The sequence below is a fragment of the Eleutherodactylus coqui genome, unplaced genomic scaffold, assembly GCF_035609145.1.
Source record: "Eleutherodactylus coqui strain aEleCoq1 unplaced genomic scaffold, aEleCoq1.hap1 HAP1_SCAFFOLD_53, whole genome shotgun sequence".
Lineage (NCBI taxonomy): Eukaryota > Metazoa > Chordata > Amphibia > Anura > Eleutherodactylidae > Eleutherodactylus > Eleutherodactylus coqui.
In genome coordinates this window covers 500,547-523,516 of record NW_027101708.1, presented here as the reverse complement: position 1 = coordinate 523,516, position 22,970 = coordinate 500,547, and the positions used below count along the sequence as shown (strand labels likewise).

Here is a 22,970-nt window from a genome sequence, read left to right as displayed (position 1 = left end):
CTCCTCCTCCTCCTCAGGCCATACACGCTGAAAGGATGACAGGCAAGCAGCATGGGTACCCTCAGCAGTGGGCCAAGCTGTCTCTTCCCCCTCCTCCTCCTGCTCCTCCCCCTGCTACTCCTCCTCCTCAACGCGCTGAGATATAGACATGAGGGTGCTCTGACTATCCAGCGACATACTATCTTCCCCCGCCTCCGTTTCCGAGCGCAAAGCGTCTGCCTTTATGCTTTGCAGGGAACTTCTCAAGAGACATAGCAGAAGAATGGTGACGCTAATGATTGCAGCATTGCCGCTCACCATCTGGGTAGACTCCTCAAAGTTTCCAAGGACCTGGCAGATGTCTGCCAACCAGGCCCCCATGTTGGAGTTGTTATTCCACTATAGCTCTACGCTGCTCATAGAGCCTGGCCAACATGTGCAGCGTAGAGTTCCACCGTGTGGGCACGTCACACAGCAGTCGGTGCACTGGCAGATTAAACCGATGTTGCAGGGTCTGCAGGGTGGCAGCGTCTGTTTTGGACTTGCGGAAATGTGCGCTGAGCCGGCGCACCTTTCCGAGCAGGTCTGACAAGCGTGGGTAGCTTTTCAGAAACCGCTGAACCACCAAATTAAAGACGTGGGCCAGGCATGGCACGTGCGTGAGGCTGCCGAGCTGCAGAGCCGCCACCAGGTTACGGCCGTTGTCACACATGACCATGCCCGCTGCTCTGTCAGACCCTGCAGCAGTTCGTGGGCCGTGTGCCTCTTCTCTCCTAAGCTGAGTAGTTTCAGCACGGCCTGCTGACACTTGCCCACCGCTGTTCTGCCACGCCGCGTGACACCGACTGCTGGCGACGTGCTGCTGACACATCTTGATTGCGAGACAGAGGTTGCGTAGGAGGAGGAGGAGGGTGGTTTAGTGGAGGAAGCATACACCGCAGCAGATACCAGCACCGAGCTGGGGCCCGCAATTCTGGGGGTGGGTAGGACGTGAGCAGTCGCAGGCTCTGACTCGGTCCCAGCCTCCACTAAATTCACCCAATGTGCTGTCAGGGAGATATAGTGGCCCTGCCCGCCTGTGCTTGTCCACGAGTCCGTTGTTAAGTGGACCTTGGCAGTAACCGCGTTGGTGAGGGCGCGTACAATGTTGCGGGAGACGTGGTCATGCAGGGCTTGGACGGCACATCGGGAAAAGTAGTGGCGACTGGGAACCGAGTAGCGCGGGGCCGCCGCCGCCATCATGTTTTTGAAAGCCTCCGTTTCCACAAGCCTATACGGCAGCATCTCCAGGCTGATCAATTTGGCTATGTGCACGTTTAACGCTTGAGCGTGCGGGTGCGTGGCGGCGTACTTGCGCTTGCGCTCAAAAAGTTGCGCTATCGACAGCTGGACGCTGCGCTTAGGGACATTGCTGGATGGGGCCGAGGACAGCGGAGGTGAGGGTGTGGGTGCAGGCCGGGAGACGGTCGTGCCTGTGTCCTGAGAGGGGGGTTGGATCTCAGTGGGAGGTTGGGGCACAGGGGGAGAGGCAGTGGTGCAAACCGGAGGCGGTGAACGGCCTTCGTCCCACCTTGTGGGGTGCTTGGCCATCATATGCATGCGCATGCTGGTGGTGGTGAGGCTGGTGGTGGTGGCTCCCCAGCTGATCTTGGCGCGACAAACCTTGCACACCACATTTCGTCTGTCATCTGCACTCTCAGTGAAAAACAGCCACACCTTTGAGCACCTCGGCCTCTGCAGGGTGGCATGGCGCGAGGGGGCGCTTTGGGAAACAGTTGGTGGATTATTCGGTCTGGCCCTGCCTCTACCCCTGGCCACTGCACTGCCTCTTCCAACCTGCCCTGCTGCTGCACTTGCCTCCCCCTCTGAAGACCTGTCCTCAGTAGGCTTAGCAAACCAGGTGGGGTCAGTCACTTCATCGTCCAGCTGCTCTTCCTCCGAATCCTCTGTGCGCTCCTCCCTCGGACTTACTGCCCTTACTACTACCTCACTGATAGACAACTGTGTCTCATCGTCATCATCCTCCTCACCATCTGAAAGCTCTTGAGACAGTTGCTGGAAGTCCCCAGCCTCATCCCCCGGACCCCGGGAACTTCCCAAAGGTTGGGCATCGGTCACGATAAACTCCTCTGGTGGGAGAGGAACCATTGCTGCCCAATCTGGGCAGGGGCCCGAGAACAGTTCCTGGGAGTCTGCCTGCTCCTCAGAATGTGTCATTTTCATGGAGTGAGGAGGCTGGGAGGAAGGAGGAGCAGCAGCCAGAGGATTCAGAGTTGCAGCTGTGGACGGCGTCGAAGACTGGGTGGTCGATAGATTGCTGGATGCACTTTCTGCCATCCACGACAGGACCTGCTCACACTGCTCAGTTTTTAATAAAGGTCTACCGCGTGGACCCATTAATTGTGAGATGAATCTGGGGACCCCTGAAACTTGCCTCTCTCCTAATCCCGCAGCAGTCGGCTGCGATACACCTGGATCAGGAGCTCGGCCTGTGCCCACACCCTGACTTGGGCCTCCGCGTCCTCGCCCGCGTCCACGTGCTCTAGGCCTACCCCTCAGCATGGTGTATTACGGGTAGAGCAGAAACAGAACGCTGTAATTAAATGTGCCGCTTATTGGCCTGTGGTTGGAGGCTGACTTCGCTTACGGAACGCACAGCAGAGCCAGGAAACAATTTTGCGCACGCCTGTAGTGAGACGTAGGTGCGTATGACTGAGCTAGTGGAATTCACAGCGCAGAAGCAGTCAAGTGGCCAAAGGGCAGTGGTAGGCCTTAAGTATTTTGCTTCAATTTTTTTAAATGGTGAGCTGAAACACCAGACAGATACTGTATGCAGCGTATCTATTGTATACTGTTTTGCTCTGGCGCTATGACGGCGGTGATGTAACGGGCACAGCAGAGCCAGGAAACAATTTTGCGCACGCCTGTAGTGAGACGTAGGTGCGTAGGACTGAGCTAGTGGAATTCACAGCACAGAAGCAGTCAAGTGGCCAAAGGGCAGTGGTAGGCCTTAAAGGTGTTGTCCCGAGAAAGCAAGTGGGGGTAAGCACTTCTGTATGGCCATATTAATGCACTTTGTAATATACATCGTGCATTAAATATGAGCCATACAGAAGTTATTCACTTACCTGCTCCGTTGCTGGCGTCCCCGTCTCCATGGTGCCGTCTAATTTCAGCGTCTAATCTCCCGATTAGACGCGCTTGCGCAGAAGGGTCTTCTCCCTTCTCTTGGGTCTCGGCACAAGCGGTGTTCTGGCTCCGCCCCCTTCTACGCATCATCGCGTAGCTCCGCCCCGTCGCGTGTGCCGATTCCAGCCAATCAGGAGGCTGGAATCGGCAATGGACCGCACAGAGCCCACGGTGCACCATGGGAGAAGACCCGCGGTGCATCGTGGGTGAAGATCCTGGCTGCCATCTTAGTAAGGTAAGTAAGAAGTCACCGCAGCGCGGAGATTCAGGTAAGTACTAAACGTTTTTTTTTTAAACACATGCATTGGGTTTGTCTCGCGCCGAACGGGGGGCCTATTGAATTTTTTAAAAAACCGTTTCGGCGCGGGACAACCCCTTTAAGTATTTTGCTTCAATTTTTTTAAATGGTGAGCTGAAACACCAGACAGATACTGTATGCAGTGTATCTATTGTATACTGTTTCCCTCTGGCGCTATGTCGGTGGTGATGTAACGGGCACAGCAGAGCCAGGAAACAATTTTGCGCACGCCTGCAGTGAGACGTAGGTGCGTAGGACTGAGCTAGTGGAATTCACAGCGCAGAAGCAGTCAAGTGGCCAAAGGGCAGTGGTAGGCCTTAAGTATTTTGCTTCAATTTTTTTAAATGGTGAGCTGAAACACCAGACAGATACTGTATGCAGCGTATCTATTGTATACTGTTTCCCTCTGGCACTATGACGGCAGTGATGTAACGGGCACAGCAGAGCCAGGAACCAATTTTGCGCACGCCTGCTGTAACGCTTAGCTGCGTATTGATTAGGTCTACTACCCCCAGCAGACATGCAGTACACTGAAGATGGTCACAGGCAGCCCAAAGATAGGATTTTTCCCCAATTTTTTTTGAAAAAGCCCACTGCCTATATAGACAGTATATCTCTTTCACCTTTCCCTCTTTCCCTGCCTCACCAGTACTGCCCCTATACTTTGTACAAGGACTGCAGACTGAGGACGCTATGGTCTGCACGCCCGATATACAAAAAAAAATAAAATTGTGCAACACTGCTAAAAGCAGCCTCAACAGTACTGCACACGGTCAGATGTGGCCCTAAGAAGGACCGTTGGGGTTCTTGAAGACTAAAATAACACCTAACGCTCTCCCTATAGCAGCTACAGCAAGACAGCACTTTCCCTGATCTCTGTCACCATGCATCTGTGGCGAGCCGCTGGCGGGGCAGATTTAAATACTCGGGTGTCATCTGATCTCGTGTCTTACCCGCTCAAGTTTTGGCTATTCTTTAACCTCATTGGCATACCTACCAAGCATACCGTCTGAGACAGTTTTCAAAGTAAGACAAATATAAAACACAGGTTTATTTACTCTTTAGTATATGTAAGTAAAATAGTTAATTAACATATAGGCATTGAGATCACATGGGTAACAAAGATAAGCATCAATACGTCACCGGATATTGTAGCATCACTCCGCAATCGGGGGATCTCCAGGTACGATTGTCAAGAGGATCCGGATAGTACGCCGATACGTCTATCGACCACAACAAAACGAGTCCCGACTCCTCCCTGAAGATCACTGCTATTTATGCTGTTCTTACATTACGTGGCATATCTGCTTCTGCGCAGTTATGGGTATATACGTCATTCTAATATGGCTATTCAGGTTCTAGACATGCGTAGTAGATGATTGGCAACAAAATATATTGAATATTTTGTCCATGAAGTTATCGACATCTGTGTTATATTATGAGTCATTCTTGCTGTTCTTACCATATATGTTCAAAATATTCTGCTTTAGAACAAATGTTAGCAGAATATTCAGACGGGTCATTAGTTCATTGAAGTTCTGGTTAACTCATACGGCAACTAGTTATTTGATTACCTTAATTTCCCTGCTCTGACACAATCATCCAGTTCAACCGTATCCCATACGTGTCACAATCGGTCCTTAATCATTCACTATTTGCCGTATGATACCATTAAAACTTTTGGTTTTCTACAGAATACCTTATATGCCATGAAACAATTCCATAGCGATAAAAGTATTACAACTATGGCCAATACCAAAACAGGATGTATTAGCCAATTAAGAGTGGTTTGTGCAGATGATGAATAACCCATAAAGATGTCATACCAATGGTGTGACGTGGCATCAGCAATAGCCGATCCCATCTTTACAATTTTGCCAGCTATTACAGTAGTACTTACAATATGCGTTGCCAAAGATCTATTAAGCAATTTAATATGTTGCTGTACTTCTTCTGTGTCTTCTAACAACTTTTTGAATTTGGTCAAATTTAGATCCCAATTTGACACATTTAAAGGCAGTGGTTGCCAATTGACAGCCACTGTCTTGTCTTGTTCAGGTAATAACACAAAGGTCTCATTTTCCCAAACAAGTGCAGATACGTTTCGCAAGCATCCTGAAAATGGGACAACCATCCCAGGTACAACAGGATGATTACTTGCCAAACATACCTCCTGTGGGGCTATTTCAACCATCATCTTAAAAGTGAGTGGCAGCACAGTCCATTCACATACATTGATCGTATTTTGTAATAAGCATGGTTCATAAACAGCCGATTGGACCTTGCATATGGTCCCTTCTAATGTATCATCACACAATGATAAATCATGAGTTCTATTTTGGTCATCAATGTAAATCCCGTTAAATCTAGGTACCCAGAAATGCATATCTTCTGGAACACCTATAAGTAAGGGGAGAACTACAAACTTACACATCACATTCTTTTTAGTAACATTGTATATGAATATGGTCCCTTTACATAATATATCATTGCAAACCATTTTCTGCGCCTCCAACTGTATCCAATCAGTCTCAGTTATAGTCTGATTGAACACGGTCCTCCACACTTGCTCATTGCCAGTCATGAGCATAGTTTGAAGTGTGTTCTTTTGTTGTTGCTGATAAATGGTCTGCAAGGTACATATTGACCAATTAACATAGTTAGATATGTTAGAATTTATTTCATATGAAAACCTATTAGATGCATCTTGCAAATCAAGCATTATTGTGTCCACATCCGTTTGCATACTAAAGGGCTGCCATATAGTGGGCATCCAGTTAGCCTGCAATGTGAGCACATCTTTAATACCACTTCCCGCGTTATGCATTCGATTAGCTAAAGTCTCTATATCAAAACCATTAATAGTCCCAGAAAGCGCTCCGTAGCCTCCGAGTAAGGTATCATACCAAGCTCGACGGGAACGCTTGGTAGGACAAGTCCTTGAGGGTGGAAACTGCACGGAGGCTTGTATAACAGTCTTTTGAGCATCTCGTCCCACCAGGCGACAGGTGGATGGAACCCTTTTTATATGTCCAGGATCTATTTTAGAAGCATTAATGTTCACGAATACCAGGAACTGGCCCCACATGGCCCGATTCTCGATCTCCGTTGCATTCCCACACGTAATTACTTCTGTCTCATTTAAGGGAAATGAAAACTGCACTCCCGTATTTGTACAATTCTGAACATATTGTATCACCAGGGAGTAATTGAGATATGGCAACTCTTTTGGTCTCTGACAGCAGGACACTTTCACAAGTGACGTAATGTTTATTTGTCCCGTTGCCTTATGCAGTGCATATGAAGGACGGTAAGTCGAACTTATATGCGATAATGGATTTCCACTCCAGATAGTCCCATCAAAGGTAATATTCACGATATAACATTTCTGGTTGGCTTCACAAGTGAAGTTGTCTTGCTTCCTGGTTCGGGTTGAATTCCTCCAGCCCCACGAATAGTCATTCCTTCCGGTGTCATTGACGCGGATCCCTGGCGTCCACGCATCACCTACTGCGAACACCGAACACATGACGCCAAGGATTCCAAAAATGATTATGTGATTCTAGAGAAGGCAAGGAAACAAGCATTATTCCCGCAAATAGCACTTTTCTTGTGGGACATATTCCCATTTCTCTACTCCGGGTCGCATAATAAGCAAAGTTCGATCTTTCCCCACAGCAATAACCTCTGCCGGGGAGGGCAGTCCTTGGTGATTCTGAACCCATATTTTGGCCCCTACATTAGTAACATTAGTTGAGCCAAAGCCTTTATCTCCTCTTACTGTAAGTTCAGTGGGAGCTGCCCCTTCTTCCACTTGTGTCAGATACACTGGTATTAGTAGCAGCTGTGCCATGCGCTCCTTTTTCCCTATTATCAGAGGATCTGTTCCTAAATTTATCATGATTACTTTAATTTCCCCCTGATAATCCGCATCTATGACTCCGCCTAGGACTACTGCACTTCTCAGAGCAAAACTTGATCTAGTGGCTATCTGCCCGAAGTGATTCTCCGGGATCTTGCATCCTATCCCTGTGGGAATAGTACTCACCTTTCCCGGGGCTATCACCACCGTATCAAGAGCGTATAGATCCAACCCTGCAGCGGCAGGAGTGGCTCTATAAGGTGCCTGCGCATCTGGATTAATTTTCCAGTATAAGATTGTCTCTACCTTAGCTACATCTATACTGAGATTGGGTGTTAGCATGTGCATTAAGGGTGTCATAGAATCAGTGATGGGCCTGTTGTTGATAATCTGTAAAGCAGCAGTCAGATTATCTCTCCATTGACCATATTTGTCGGTCTCAGTGAGCTTCTTCAGGGTAGATTTTAATAACCCATTCATTCGTTCCACCAGGCCCGCGGCCTGTGGATAGTAGGGCATATGATATACCCATTCTATGTTGTTTTTACTGGCATACTCTTTTACCTGATTTCCGGTAAAATGTGAACCATTGTCTGTCTGGATCTGCAGGGGAGTCCCATAATACTGGGTAATAACTTCCAGAGTACGTAAAGTACTCCATTGTGTTGCTGTTTTACACGGGAATCCCACCATCAGACCTGAGAATGTATCTACTGCTGTACAAATATACTTACATCCTCTGCTCTCAGGGAGGGGCCCTACAAAATCCATCTGCCAAATCTGCGCTGGCAACTGGCCTCTCCCTATGTGTCCCATTACTGTATGAGGCACTTCTCGTTTTTGAACATGTTGACATACTGGACATTGCGCGATTACTTGTTTGATCATGTCCACTGTCAATGGGATACCTCTTTCTTGTGCCCACCTGTAAGTGGCCTTCTCTCCCAAGTGTCCACTTTTTTGGTGAGCCCAAACAGCTGTACCTTGAAGCCATGCTTCCTTTTCCTTGTCAGGTTCTTGTACGGCAACAGAAATCGATGCTGCCGCATCTGCTTGAGAATTAAATAAATGTTCCAATGAGTCAAGAGGGACATGAGCATCAACATGAAACACAGTACTTTTAGTACTCCTAATGAATTCCTCTATATCTTGCCAAAGCTCCTTCCCCCACAATTCCTTACCATGAATGTTCCAGTCGTTCTTCTTCCATCCCATGATCCAAGTGGCCAAACCATTGGCAACTGACCATGAGTCCGTATACAAATGACATTCTTGCCCTTGTTCCTGCTTCAGAGCTAAGAATACTGCACAAAGTTCTGCATATTGACTACTCTTACCTTCTCCTTCCATGACCAACGTCTTGTCTAATTTTGGATTAAAGGCTACACTTTTCCATCTACGTCTTCCACTGATATACTTGGCCGAACCATCCGTGAACCAAGCATGCTCTTTTTGGGAGTCTGTCAACTCAGAGTAAGGTATTCCCCACTTTACTGGGGATTCCTCCATTTGCGCTACTGGTGTAACCTGACCATCTGGAGGGATATCAGCTATCTTTTCATGCAGGGCAGCTGTCCCCCCTTCACCTTTTTTCGCTCTTTCCGAGATGTACCATTTCCACTTAATGATACTCTGCTCCTGGGCATGTCCTATCCGATTGGACTTTGGATTAGATAATACCCAACTCATGATGGGTATTTGCGGCCTTAGAAGGACTATGTGTCCTGTCGTCAATTGTTCAGTATCCACCAGGGCCCAATAACATGCCAACAGCTGTTGCTCCAGTGGAGTGTATTTTTCTCCTGCATCTGGTAATTTCCGATTCCAGAAGCCTAGTGGCACTCTTTTGCCCCCTTGCTTCTGCCACAATGACCAGTTTGCATACATATGCTGAACTGATACATGAAGTTCTATCTCACCATCTTGTAAAGGCCATAAATCTACAGCCTGTTGTATGGCTTCTTTTACTGCTTCAAATGCAACCTGTTGCTCTTCTCCCCACGTGAACTCGTACTTCTTGCGAGTCACCTTGTAAAGAGGAGCAAGAAGCTGCCCCAGATGCGGAATGTGTTGTCTCCAGAATCCAAACAATCCTATGTAGGATTGTGTTTCCTTCTTGTCTTTTGGAGTGGGAAAATTTAAAATTTTCTGCCTTGCCTTAGGGAGAATCTCCCTATGGCCCTTATTCCATTGAATTCCTAAGAATTTCACCGTCTGAGAGGGGCCCTGCACCTTGCTATCATTTATTTCCCATCCTTTTTCTCGCAAATGATGCAACAGTCTGTCCAATTGTTTCTTTACAGATTGTTCATCCGGTCCCTGAATCATTATATCATCGATATAATGTGAAAACTGCATTTCTGATGGTAAATCAAACTCATCCAAATGTTCTGCCACCGTCCGGTGACAGATGGTTGGACTATGTATCCAACCTTGTGGCAATCGAGTGAACGTATATTGACGTCCTTGCCACGTAAAGGCAAACTGATCTTGCGCCTTTTCTTCTATTGGAATTGTGAAGAAGGCTTGTGCGATATCAATCACAGCGTACCATTGTCCACTGTGACTTTGGATCTGCTCCACAATTGTAATGGTGTCTGGGACAGCTGCCGTCAAGGGAGGTGTTTGTTTATTCAATTCCCTGTAATCGACAGTCATCCTGCAAGACCCATCACTCTTCTTCACAGGCCATACCGGATTGTTCCATGCTGTGGTTGCAGGCCTCACAACCCCAGCATCGACCAAATCCTTAATGGTTTCTCCTATTTCCTTGTGACCTCCAGGAATTCTGTATTGCTTCATAGCAACCAGTTTTCCTGCAGGAGGGATGTGTACGGGTGGCATTTTGACCTTTCCCACCGTAACTGGACAAGCTTTTATCCCTATTTTCCTTACGCCAAAGGCAAACTTACCATCTTCGAGGTGTAGTGTCAATCCTTTCAGAATATCTATGCCAATGATATATTCCGGAATAGGTACTACTAACACCGTGTATTTACGTAAGGGCAAATTGCCCAGTTTCAAAGTTACCTGTGTCTGTACTCCCTCAGTAACTTTTCCTCCCAATCCTGAAATATTAACTTTTGGACCTTTAAACTTTTTGGGATTTCCATAAATCAGAGTAGCCTCCGCCCCTGTATCTACTAAAGCTGGGACCCTTTGGACATTACCCCCTTTCCAATGTATGGCTAGCGGGACGTAGGGTCTGTCATCCCGCCTAACCCAGACAGGGGCTTGGCTTGCTACCTATGCGGAATCAGAATCTGATTCCTCCAGGAGCGGAGCAGATGGCTTCAAATGGTCCTGCACTTGGGTAGCTACCATTGCAGCCATCTCCTTCCATGGATAGATCTTTTGAAAGTCCTCCCACTCTAATTTCTTAGGCTCTGAATTAGTGACCTGCTTCTCTCTCTTTTTAGAAGTTTTTGGGGCCACTGAATCTTCCCTTTTATCCACCTTTTTGTTGGATAATACCTTCTGTTTATAAAGACGCCACAAATCACCTGTATCTTTTCCATCAATGGCGTCCTTGGAGACTCCAGCTTTCAGGAGAGCCTGAAACATATCTCTACGAGATACCCTTGGCACTCCTGAATCACCAGTCCCCTGGGAACTAGGATTCCTAGACCTATCACGATCTGTTCGCTTTTCCTCTCTATCCCAGTTTCCCATATCTTGCAATTCCCGCATTCTAGCCACGACCGCAGACATTGGCTCATTAGTCATGGATAGAAGTAGGGTCATCATCACGGCTTTATAAGCCGAAGGTGCAGTCTTAATTAAACGATTTCTAACTCCTGCTGTCAGCCGAGTCTCCAAATAATCTTCCATATGCTCGATGATAATTAATGAGACCCTCATAGCTTCCTCCTTCAACCTTTCAATGCCATCCCTGATAGTGTACCAAGGTTTGTCATTGATTGGAATGTCTGCCTCTGTTGGGAATTTATTAAGAAACCCATTGGTTACTATATTAAACAGGGAAATAGCACTTTCTCCTTGATGATTAGGAAAATATTCTCTAAAATTTCTACTGATTACTGGATCTCTAGTTAGAGTAACAAATCTCATTGCATCTTTTGGATCCAACATTACCCCAGTCGCCCCGTGCTCAAATAGACGGACCAACCATGGTATGTCAGATTCCCCAGGCCTTTGCCTAAATCTACTCAGTATATCATCAACTTCTGACTGAGAAAAATCCTCTAGGGTAAGCCTGGTGCGCCTATGTGGCACCAATTCTTCTTGCACCAACAGTCTCCCATCGGCATCGTACATATAGTTTCCCTGATCGTCATACCTGGGCAACCTTTGCCCATCATGACCTACGATAGGCTGGGTATCGGGTCCATATTCAGTAGTTTCCTTCCTTCTGCTAATGGGCTGGGCACGTTTTAAAGCAGGTGGATCAATTATTGGATTGGGTGGGTCTTCCCAATCCCCCTTATGCCAGTCCTCCTCCCCCGAAGAAGATGAGGAATCCCATAAGTCTCCATCCCACTTATCTGGGTCCCAGTTCACAGAAGCAGAAGCTATAGCTTTCGATACCTTTCGCTTATCAACTTTACCTTTACGCCCCTTATATTTATTCTGAGCAACTTTTACAACAGCCTTTTCTGCAATATTCTGGTAATGTTCTATTTTTTCCTTTATCAGCCTTTGGTTACATTCCAACACCACTCTCTTTCCTTCAGATTCTGCTAACTTTTGTTCCGTCTGATTAAGTTTTCTTATTAGTTGGGACTTCTTCTTATGGATATTCCTATAGGCTGAGGCCAATACCCAATTTCTCCTACCCAACTGAACTGCGTCACCTGCCTTGGCAGGGGTCTCCTCGAGTACCTTAACGACATCGAGGGGCTCTGAATCTTTTAGCTTACTATCCCATGATTCTGCAAGCCCACTATGCATCAACTCCTGAGCTAATATATCATAGGGACCCTCGGACCAGCCGGGGATGTCTATTTTCTGAACGATTTTAGTTTTATCTTTCTTGGTTCTTTTTCTAAACATATTGTTGTCTTATTGGCAAAATGCCAATTGGTGAAACTTTTTGCACAGAGGTCCCCTTTACAAAATTTTGGCAACGTGCCAATCTGGTGAAACTTTGCACAGAGGTCCCCCTTACGGCGAGGCACCACCCTGCAAACTGGCACCGATTTCCCGAGTCCTGTCTCAAAGTTACAGAACTCCGAAAATTTTGGCAACGTGCCAATTTGGTGAAACTCTGCACAGAGTTCCCCTTTACAAAATTTTGGCAACGTGCCAATCTGGTGAAACTTTGCACAGAGGTCCCCCTTACGGCGAGGCACCACCCTGCAAACTGGCACCGATTTCCCGAGTCCTGTCTCAAAGTTACAGAACTCCGAAAATTTTGGCAACGTGCCAATTGGTGAAATTTTGCACAAAGGTCCCGCTTATTGCTAGACACAACCGTGCAAACTGGCACCAATCTCCCAAGTCCTGTCTCAAAGTTACAGAACTTATAAAATTTTGGCAGTATGCCAATGGGTTCAACAGGGACTACTTACTGCAACTATCAATGTGTATTTACTATTATTACTCTATCACTTATCAAAGCAAAGTTATAACCATTTGAACCCCTTGGCAATGGGCCAAAAATCTAATATGGTGACAGCAGCCCCCCGTGCACTGAGAAGCACTGTCACAATACCAAATTATACAGTAATATAACCTTACCAAAGACAACAATATCCTGCCAGACTACGCCAATTTATGTCTTACCCGCTCAAGTTTTGGCTATTCTTTAACCTCATTGGCATACCTACCAAGCATACCGTCTGAGACAGTTTTCAAAGTAAGACAAATATAAAACACAGGTTTATTTACTCTTTAGTATATGTAAGTAAAATAGTTAATTAACATATAGGCATTGAGATCACATGGGTAACAAAGATAAGCATCAATACGTCACCGGATATTGTAGCATCACTCCGCAATCGGGGGATCTCCAGGTACGATTGTCAAGAGGATCCGGATAGTACGCCGATACGTCTATCGACCACAACAAAACGAGTCCCGACTCCTCCCTGAAGATCACTGCTATTTATGCTGTTCTTACATTACGTGGCATATCTGCTTCTGCGCAGTTATGGGTATATACGTCATTCTAATATGGCTATTCAGGTTCTAGACATGCGTAGTAGATGATTGGCAACAAAATATATTGAATATTTTGTCCATGAAGTTATCGACATCTGTGTTATATTATGAGTCATTCTTGCTGTTCTTACCATATATGTTCAAAATATTCTGCTTTAGAACAAATGTTAGCAGAATATTCAGACGGGTCATTAGTTCATTGAAGTTCTGGTTAACTCATACGGCAACTAGTTATTTGATTACCTTAATTTCCCTGCTCTGACACAATCATCCAGTTCAACCGTATCCCATACGTGTCACATCTCGCCAGCCACTCACTGCAGAGGGGTGGTATAGGGCTGGAACGTCACAGAGGGAAGTTGTAATGCCTTCCATGTCTTTCTATTGGCCAGAAAAGCGCGCAAATGTCTCAGAGATGAAGGTGAAAGTAACTTGAACATCGCGTGGTGTTCGTCTCGAGTAACGAGTATCTCGAACACCCTAATACTCGAACGAGCATCAAGCTCGGACGAGTACGCTCGCTCATCTCTATAAGAAACCCAAAAAAAATCTATCGCAGAATTGATGCGTTTTCTCTCCCTGCTATCATTAAAAAAAACTGAAAGTTTTACAATATAGTCTATGTACCCAAAAATTGCACTGCTAAAAACTACAGTTTGCCACTCAAAAAGCAAGCCCTTATACGGCCGCATCGAAGAACAAATAAAGTTATAAATTTTGAAAATGAAGATTAAAATCCGACAAAAATCGTTGTCCAAAAGTACTATGCCCAAAATAGGCCATGTCCTAAACGGGTCACGTGTATACAGTATTCTTTTTAAATGTTTTCACCTTTTTTTAATACACTAAACACCCATTTTTTTATTCATATTTTTTATAGATTTGCTTTTCAGTCGCTGCATTCCAGGAGACATTATGTTTTTTTATTTTTCCATCAATGGAACCTCTGAGTGCTGTTTTTTTTTTTTGTTTTTTTTTTTTGCGGGATGAACTCTAGTACCCTGTTGTACTGCCTCCAGCTTGAATACAAGATGTGATACGGGTGGACATGGAGGCTCTAGTACCCTGTTGTACCACCTCTAGCTTGTATACAAGATGTGATACGGGCAGGCATTGTGGCTTAGTACCCTGTTGTACTGCCTCAAGCTTGGATACAAGATGTGATACAGGCGGGCATGGAGGCTCTAGTACCCTGTTGTACCACCTCTAGCTTGGATACAAGATGTGATACGGACAGGCATGGAGGCTCTAGTACCCTGTTGTACCACCTCTAGCTTGGATACAAGATGTGATACGGACAGGCATGGAGGCTCTAGTACCCTGTTGCACCACCTCTAGCTTGTATACAAGATGTGATACGGGCAGGCATTGTGGCTTAGTACCCTGTTGTACTGCCTCAAGCTTGGATACAAGATGTGATACAGGCGGGCATGGAGGCTCTAGTACTCTGTTGTACCGCCTCCAGCTTGGATACAAGATGTGATATTGGGGCATGGAGGCTCTAGTACCCTGTTGTACCGTCTCTAGCTTGGATACAAGATGTGTAATATGGATGGACATGGAGGCTCTAGTATTCTGTTGTACCGCCTCTAGCTTGTATACAACATGTGATATGGGGGACAATGGAGGCATACAGGTTCCATATGGTATTATGTGTCCACATATGCTGTAACTGAGCCTCTAGATCATGCAAATTCGTAGGTTGTGGGAGTTGGCATCCCAAATGGTCATATATATGTTCTATTGGTGATGAATCTGGTGACCAGGCAGCCACAGAAGTGTGACTATGTTGTGGAGGCATTCCTGTGAACCCCTTAAGTGTGCGGCCAACACTGGCGTACCATGAGAGGTTGCAATGGCAACCGGGCCCCTCAGCAAATGGGGGCTCATGGACCCCTGCCAGGTGCCGCTTCACCGCTGCTGCCTGTGGGCCACCTTTCAGCCACAGCCTGACCGCCGTGGCCGGCGGTCCTACACTCTAGACGGAGAGGGCCGTTACCAGGGGAGCAGGCTGCTAACTCCTCGGGCACGGATTCCTCCCACTGAGAGACTGCAGTTGTCATTGGTCGCAACTGCCAGACGCAGGATTGGTACAGCTACTAGTGCACTGACAGTGTCGGGCAGCGTAGGAGACCGGAGGAGGTGGTAAATTTTATAATCTTTCCCTCTATCTATCTGTTTATTTCTGGTATAAGTTACATATCTTTCTGTATATAATTGCACTTTTTGCACACAATTAAAAAACGCATCAAAAACTCACGCGGTTTTTAATAGTGTTTGTAGTTTCTTAGAAATGTTTGTGGTTTTTGAATACCGCATGCAGGTTTTTTACATGTGTTTTTCTTAATTGTGGTTCAAAAGTACAAAAAAAAGTACAAAAAAACGCTAAGGCTGCTCCAAGACATGCGTTCAGAAAACACAGCTTAAAATTGTGGGGTTTTTACCTCAATTTTGAGCAGCATATTTGAACGCATGGTAAAGCAGTTTTAATGCACCCTATTATTGTGATGGGTGGAGAAGTGCATTAGAAAACACAAAAACAGGACAAATAGCTCTCAAAAATCACTGCTTCCGAGCTCACGTCTGAGTAATCGCATTCAAATGAATGGGAACAGTGTACTGCAATAAAAAGCGGTGTGTGTGAGAGTGGCCTAAGGGGTTACAAACAAATTTTCTTGTAGTGCAGGAAATGTGTTAATGGGGCTAAGTCATGTATGGAAATTCGTTTTGCAGTTGTATGCAGCATGATTTAGGTATGGGGATGCGGTGAGAAAGGAAAAGAGGGTGGCATGGCGCGAGGGGGCGCTTTGGGAAACAGTTGGTGGATTATTCGGTCTGGCCCTGCCTCTACCCCTGGCCACTGCACTGCCTCTTCCAACCTGCCCTGCTGCTGCACTTGCCTCCCCCTCTGAAGACCTGTCCTCAGTAGGCTTAGCAAACCAGGTGGGGTCAGTCACTTCATCGTCCAGCTGCTCTTCCTCCGAATCCTCTGTGCGCTCCTCCCTCGGACTTACTGCCCTTACTACTACCTCACTGATAGACAACTGTGTCTCATCGTCATCATCCTCCTCACCATCTGAAAGCTCTTGAGACAGTTGCTGGAAGTCCCCAGCCTCATCCCCCGGACCCCGGGAACTTCCCAAAGGTTGGGCATCGGTCACGATAAACTCCTCTGGTGGGAGAGGAACCATTGCTACCCAATCTGGGCAGGGGCCCGAGAACAGTTCCTGGGAGTCTGCCTGCTCCTCAGAATGTGTCATTTTCATGGAGTGAGGAGGCTGGGAGGAAGGAGGAGCAGCAGCCAGAGGATTCAGAGTTGCAGCTGTGGACGGCGTCGAAGACTGGGTGGTCGATAGATTGCTGGATGCACTTTCTGCCATCCACGACAGGACCTGCTCACACTGCTCAGTTTTTAATAAAGGTCTACCGCGTGGACCCATTAATTGTGAGATGAATCTGGGGACCCCTGAAACTTGCCTCTCTCCTAATCCCGCAGCAGTCGGCTGCGATACACCTGGATCAGGAGCTCGGCCTGTGCCCACACCCTGACTTGGGCCTCCGCGTCCTCGCCCGCGTCCACGTGCTCTAGGCCTACCCCTCAGCATGGTGTATTACGGGTAGAGCAGAAACAGAACGCTGTAATTAAATGTGCCGCTTATTGGCCTGTGGTTGGAGGCTGACTTCGCTTACGGAACGCACAGCAGAGCCAGGAAACAATTTTGCGCACGCCTGTAGTGAGACGTAGGTGCGTATGACTGAGCTAGTGGAATTCACAGCGCAGAAGCAGTCAAGTGGCCAAAGGGCAGTGGTAGGCCTTAAGTATTTTGCTTCAATTTTTTTAAATGGTGAGCTGAAACACCAGACAGATACTGTATGCAGCGTATCTATTGTATACTGTTTTGCTCTGGCGCTATGACGGCGGTGATGTAACGGGCACAGCAGAGCCAGGAAACAATTTTGCGCACGCCTGTAGTGAGACGTAGTTGCGTAGGACTGAGCTAGTGGAATTCACAGCACAGAAGCAGTCAAGTGGCCAAAGGGCAGTGGTAGGCCTTAAAGGTGTTGTCCCGAGAAAGCAAGTGGGGGTAAGCACTTCTGTATGGCCATATTAATGCACTTTGTAATATACATCGTGCATTAAATATGAGCCATACAGAAGTTATTCACTTACCTGCTCCGTTGCTGGCGTCCCCGTCTCCATGGTGCCGTCTAATTTCAGCGTCTAATCTCCCGATTAGACGCGCTTGCGCAGAAGGGTCTTCTCCCTTCTCTTGGGTCTCGGCACAAGCGGTGTTCTGGCTCCGCCCCCTTCTACGCGTCATCGCGTAGCTCCGCCCCGTCGCGTGTGCCGATTCCAGCCAATCAGGAGGCTGGAATCGGCAATGGACCGCACAGAGCCCACGGTGCACCATGGGAGAAGACCCGCGGTGCATCGTGGGTGAAGATCCTGGCTGCCATCTTAGTAAGGTAAGTAAGAAGTCACCGCAGCGCGGAGATTCAGGTAAGTACTAAACGGTTTTTTTTTAAACACATGCATTGGGTTTGTCTCGCGCCGAACGGGGGGCCTATTGAATTTTTTAAAAAACCGTTTCGGCGCAGGACAACCCCTTTAAGTATTTTGCTTCAATTTTTTTAAATGGTGAGCTGAAACGCCAGACAGATACTGTATGCAGTGTATCTATTGTATACTGTTTCCCTCTGGCGCTATGACGGTGGTGATGTAACGGGCACAGCAGAGCCAGGAAACAATTTTGCGCACGCCTGCAGTGAGACGTAGGTGCATAGGACTGAGCTAGTGGAATTCACAGCGCAGAAGCAGTCAAGTGGCCAAAGGGCAGTGGTAGGCCTTAAGTATTTTGCTTCAATTTTTTTAAATGGTGAGCTGAAACACCAGACAGATACTGTATGCAGCGTATCTATTGTATACTGTTTCCCTCTGGCACTATGACGGCAGTGATGTAACGGGCACAGCAGAGCCAGGAAACAATTTTGCGCACGCCTGCTGTAACACTTAGCTGCGTATTGATTAGGTCTACTACCCCCAGCAGACATGCAGTACACTGAAGATGGTCACAGGCAGCCCAAAGATAGGATTTTTCCCCAATTTTTTTTGAAAAAGCCCACTGCCTATATAGACAGTATATCTCTTTCACCTTTCCCTCTTTCCCTGCCTCACCAGTACTGCCCCTATACTTTGTACAAGGACTGCAGACTGAGGACGCTATGGTCTGCACGCCCGATATACAAAAAAAAATAAAATTGTGCAACACTGCTAAAAGCAGCCTCAACAGTACTACACACGGTCAGATGTGGCCCTAAGAAGGACCGTTGGGGTTCTTGAAGACTAAAATAACACCTAACGCTCTCCCTATAGCAGCTACAGCAAGACAGCACTTTCCCTGATCTCTGTCACCATGCATCTGTGGCGAGCCGCTGGCGGGGCAGATTTAAATACTCGGGTGTCATCTGATCTCGCCAGCCACTCACTGCAGAGGGGTGGTATAGGGCTGGAACGTCACAGAGGGAAGTTGTAATGCCTTCCATGTCTTTCTATTGGCCAGAAAAGCGCGCAAATGTCTCAGAGATGAAGGTGAAAGTAACTTGAACATCGCGTGGTACTCGTCTCGAGTAACGAGTATCTCGAACACCCTAATACTCGAACGAGCATCAAGCTCGGACGAGTACGCTCGCTCATCTCTATAAGAAACCCAAAAAAAATCTATCGCAGAATTGATGCGTTTTCTCTCCCTGCTATCATTAAAAAAAACTGAAAGTTTTACAATATAGTCTATGTACCTAAAAATTGCACTGTTAAAAACTACAGTTTGCCACTCAAAAAGCAAGCCCTTATACGGCCGCATCGAAGAACAAATAAAGTTATACATTTTGAAAATGAAGATTAAAATCCGACAAAAATCGTTGTCCAAAAGTACTATGCCCAAAATAGGCCATGTCCTAAACGGGTCACGTGTATACAGTATTCTTTTTAAATGTTTTCACCTTTTTTTAATACACTAAACACCCATTTTTTTATTCATATTTTTTATAGATTTGCTTTTCAGTCGCTGCATTGCAGGAGACATTATGTTTTTTTATTTTTCCATCAATGGAACCTCTGAGTGCTGTTTTTTTTTTTTTGGTTTTGTTTTTTGCGGGATGAACTCTAGTACCCTGTTGTACTGCCTCCAGCTTGAATACAAGATGTGATACGGGTGGACATGGAGGCTCTAGTACCCTGTTGTACCACCTCTAGCTTGTATACAAGATGTGATACGGGCAGGCATTGTGGCTTAGTACCCTGTTGTACTGCCTCAAGCTTGGATACAAGATGTGATACAGGCGGGCATGGAGGCTCTAGTACTCTGTTGTACCGCCTCCAGCTTGGATACAAGATGTGATATTGGGGCATGGAGGCTCTAGTACCCTGTTGTACCGTCTCTAGCTTGGATACAAGATGTGTAATATGGATGGACATGGAGGCTCTAGTATTCTGTTGTACCACCTCTAGCTTGTATACAACATGTGATATGGGGGACAATGGAGGCATACAGGTTCCATATGGTATTATGTGTCCACATATGCTGTAACTGAGCCTCTAGATCATGCAAATTCGTAGGTTGTGGGAGTTGGCATCCCAAATGGTCATATATATGTTCTATTGGTGATGAATCTGGTGACCAGGCAGCCACAGAAGTGTGACTATGTTGTGGAGGCATTCCTGTGAACCCCTTAAGTGTGCGGCCAACACTGGCGTACCATGAGAGGTTGCAATGGCAACCGGGCCCCTCAGCAAATGGGGGCTCATGGACCCCTGCCAGGTGCCGCTTCACCGCTGCTGCCCGTGGGCCACCTTTCAGCCACAGCCTGACCGCCGTGGCCGGCGGTCCTACACTCTAGACGGAGAGGGCCGTTACCAGGGGAGCAGGCTGCTAACTCCTCGGGCACGGATTCCTCCCACTGAGAGACTGCAGTTGTCATTGGTCGCAACTGCCAGACGCAGGATTGGTACAGCTACTAGTGCACTGACAGTGTCGGGCAGCGTAGGAGACCGGAGGAGGTGGTAAATTTTATAATCTTTCCCTCTATCTATCTGTTTATTTCTGGTATAAGTTACATATCTTTCTGTATATAATTGCACTTTTTGCACACAATTAAAAAACGCATCAAAAACTCACGCGGTTTTTAATAGTGTTTGTAGTTTCTTAGAAATGTTTGTGGTTTTTGAATACCGCATGCAGGTTTTTTACATGTGTTTTTCTTAATTGTGGTTCAAAAGTACAAAAAAAAGTACAAAAAAACGCTAAGGCTGCTCCAAGACATGCGTTCAGAAAACACAGCTTAAAATTGTGGGGTTTTTACCTCAATTTTGAGCAGCATATTTGAACGCATGGTAAAGCAGTTTTAATGCACCCTATTATTGTGATGGGTGGAGAAGTGCATTAGAAAACACAAAAACAGGACAAATAGCTCTCAAAAATCACTGCTTCCGAGCTCACGTCTGAGTAATCGCATTCAAATGAATGGGAACAGTGTACTGCAATAAAAAGCGGTGTGTGTGAGAGTGGCCTAAGGGGTTACAAACAAATTTTCTTGTAGTGCAGGAAATGTGTTAATGGGGCTAAGTCATGTACGGAAATTCGTTTTGCAGTTGTATGCAGCATGATTTAGGTATGGGGATGCGGTGAGAAAGGAAAAGAGGGGGGGGGGGGGCGCGTAAGCTGAACTTTTGCACCCGGGCCCCTGAGCCTTTTGGTACACCCCAAATAGTAAACGTAAGAAAAAAGAAATTTTCTTACCCTTTTAATAGAGCTCTGAGAAGTCTGTCCATCCTTTTTGGTGGAGGGTTACTAGGCTGTCAGCTGGACGAAGGATGCGCCTTGGGGCCCCACATTATGATGTCGCAGCAAGTCTGCAAAACAGCTATACTTTGCTTGTGTCAAATCTATATTTATAAAATTGAATGTATGCGTGTCTGTCTGTCTGTCAGTCTGTTTGTCCTTTATGCGCTACTACACCATTCATCCGATCACCATGAAACTTTGGGAAGTTGTTGAGTACACTCCTGGGAAGATTACTGGCATAGTACATCTATCCTATGATAAATGGCATGCGTGCGAGCGTCGTCGACAGTTACGCCCCCCCCCCCCCCACGTAGATCGTTCGATTTCCATCATTGCCACTAATTCTCTCACTTCCCGATGTCGTAAAAACATGAAATTTGGCAGGAGCATTGATTGTCATAAATAGGAAAAGCTAATGGGTCCCAACTTGATTATTCAATTCTAAGCGCAAAAGAATTAGCGTCCAAATTTTACGTACAGAATCTAATTCTCTCACTTCCCAATGTCATAGAAACTTGAAATTTGGCACGAGCATTGATTATGTCATAAATAGGAAAAGTTAAAAGGTCCCAACGCGATTATTCAATTCTAAGCACAAAAGAATTAGCGTCCAAATTTTACGTACGGAATCTAATTCTCTCACTTCCTGATGTCATCTATATATATATAAAAAATGAATATATGTCTGTCTGTCTGTCCTTTATGCATTACTACACAATTCATCCAATCGCCATGAAACTTTGGGAAGTTGTTGAGTACATTCCTGGAAAGATTAGTGGCATAGTACAACTATCCTACGATAGGTGGCGCGTGTGCGAGCATCGTCAACAGTTATGCCCCCCAAACAAAGATCGTTTGATTTCCATCTCAAGCACGAAAGCAAAAGGCATTACGAGCAACGGGATGCGTGTTCAACTACAAAATGATGCATCCGCTGAACGTTTCACAAGACAATTGCTGGATATTAATAATGCTGAGGTAAAATGAAAGCTGTGCTGTGATTGGTTGCTAGTTCTTATACTACTGAGGTTACATGAAAGCTGTGTTGTGATTGGTTGCTATATATTATACCGCTGAGGTAAAATGAATGCTGCGCTGTGAATGGTTGCTATTTTTTATATTGCTGAGGCAGAATAAAAGTTGCGCTGTGATTAGTTGTTATTTCTCTTACTGCTGAGGTAACATGAAAGCTGCGCTGTGATTGGGTGTTATATATTATAAAGCTGAGGTTACATGTAAGCTATGCTGCGATTGGTTGTTATTAGAGATGAGCGAGCGTACTCGGATAAGCGGTACTCGCTCGAGTAATTGGCTTTATCCGAATATCGCTGTGCTCGGGGCTAAAGATTCGGGTGCCGCTCCGGCTGACAGGTGAGTCGCAGCGGGGAGCAGGGGAGAGCGGGCGGGAGAGAAGGAAAGAAAGATCTTACTTCCGTTCCTCCCCGCTCTCCCCTGCAGCTCCCCGCTCCGTGCCGGCACCCGAATCTTTAGCCCCGAGCACAGCGGTACTCGGATAAAGCCAATTACTCGAGCGAGGAGTGCTTATCCGAGTACGCTCGCTCATCTCTAGTTGTTATATATTATACCACTGAGGTAACATGAAAGCTGCGCTGTGATTGGTTGTTATCTAGATATATAAAAAGAAATGTATGTATGTATGTCTGTCTTCGCAGCAACG

General features: G+C 46.4%; 1 protein-coding gene and 1 long non-coding RNA gene across 2 annotated transcripts in view; one reads left to right on the top strand and one right to left on the bottom strand.

The window, feature by feature from the left end:
* LOC136590905 (mycocerosic acid synthase-like polyketide synthase) overlaps positions 1-22,970 on the top strand; it is a 157,979-nt gene that overhangs the window by 46,128 nt on the left and 88,881 nt on the right.
* LOC136590894 (uncharacterized) lies at positions 6,283-13,599 on the bottom strand. The gene is made up of 3 exons (XR_010787776.1): positions 13,264-13,599; positions 8,254-8,377; positions 6,283-7,028 (listed from the first exon to the last, which is right to left on the bottom strand). It is a non-coding gene; the product is annotated as an uncharacterized lncRNA (long non-coding RNA).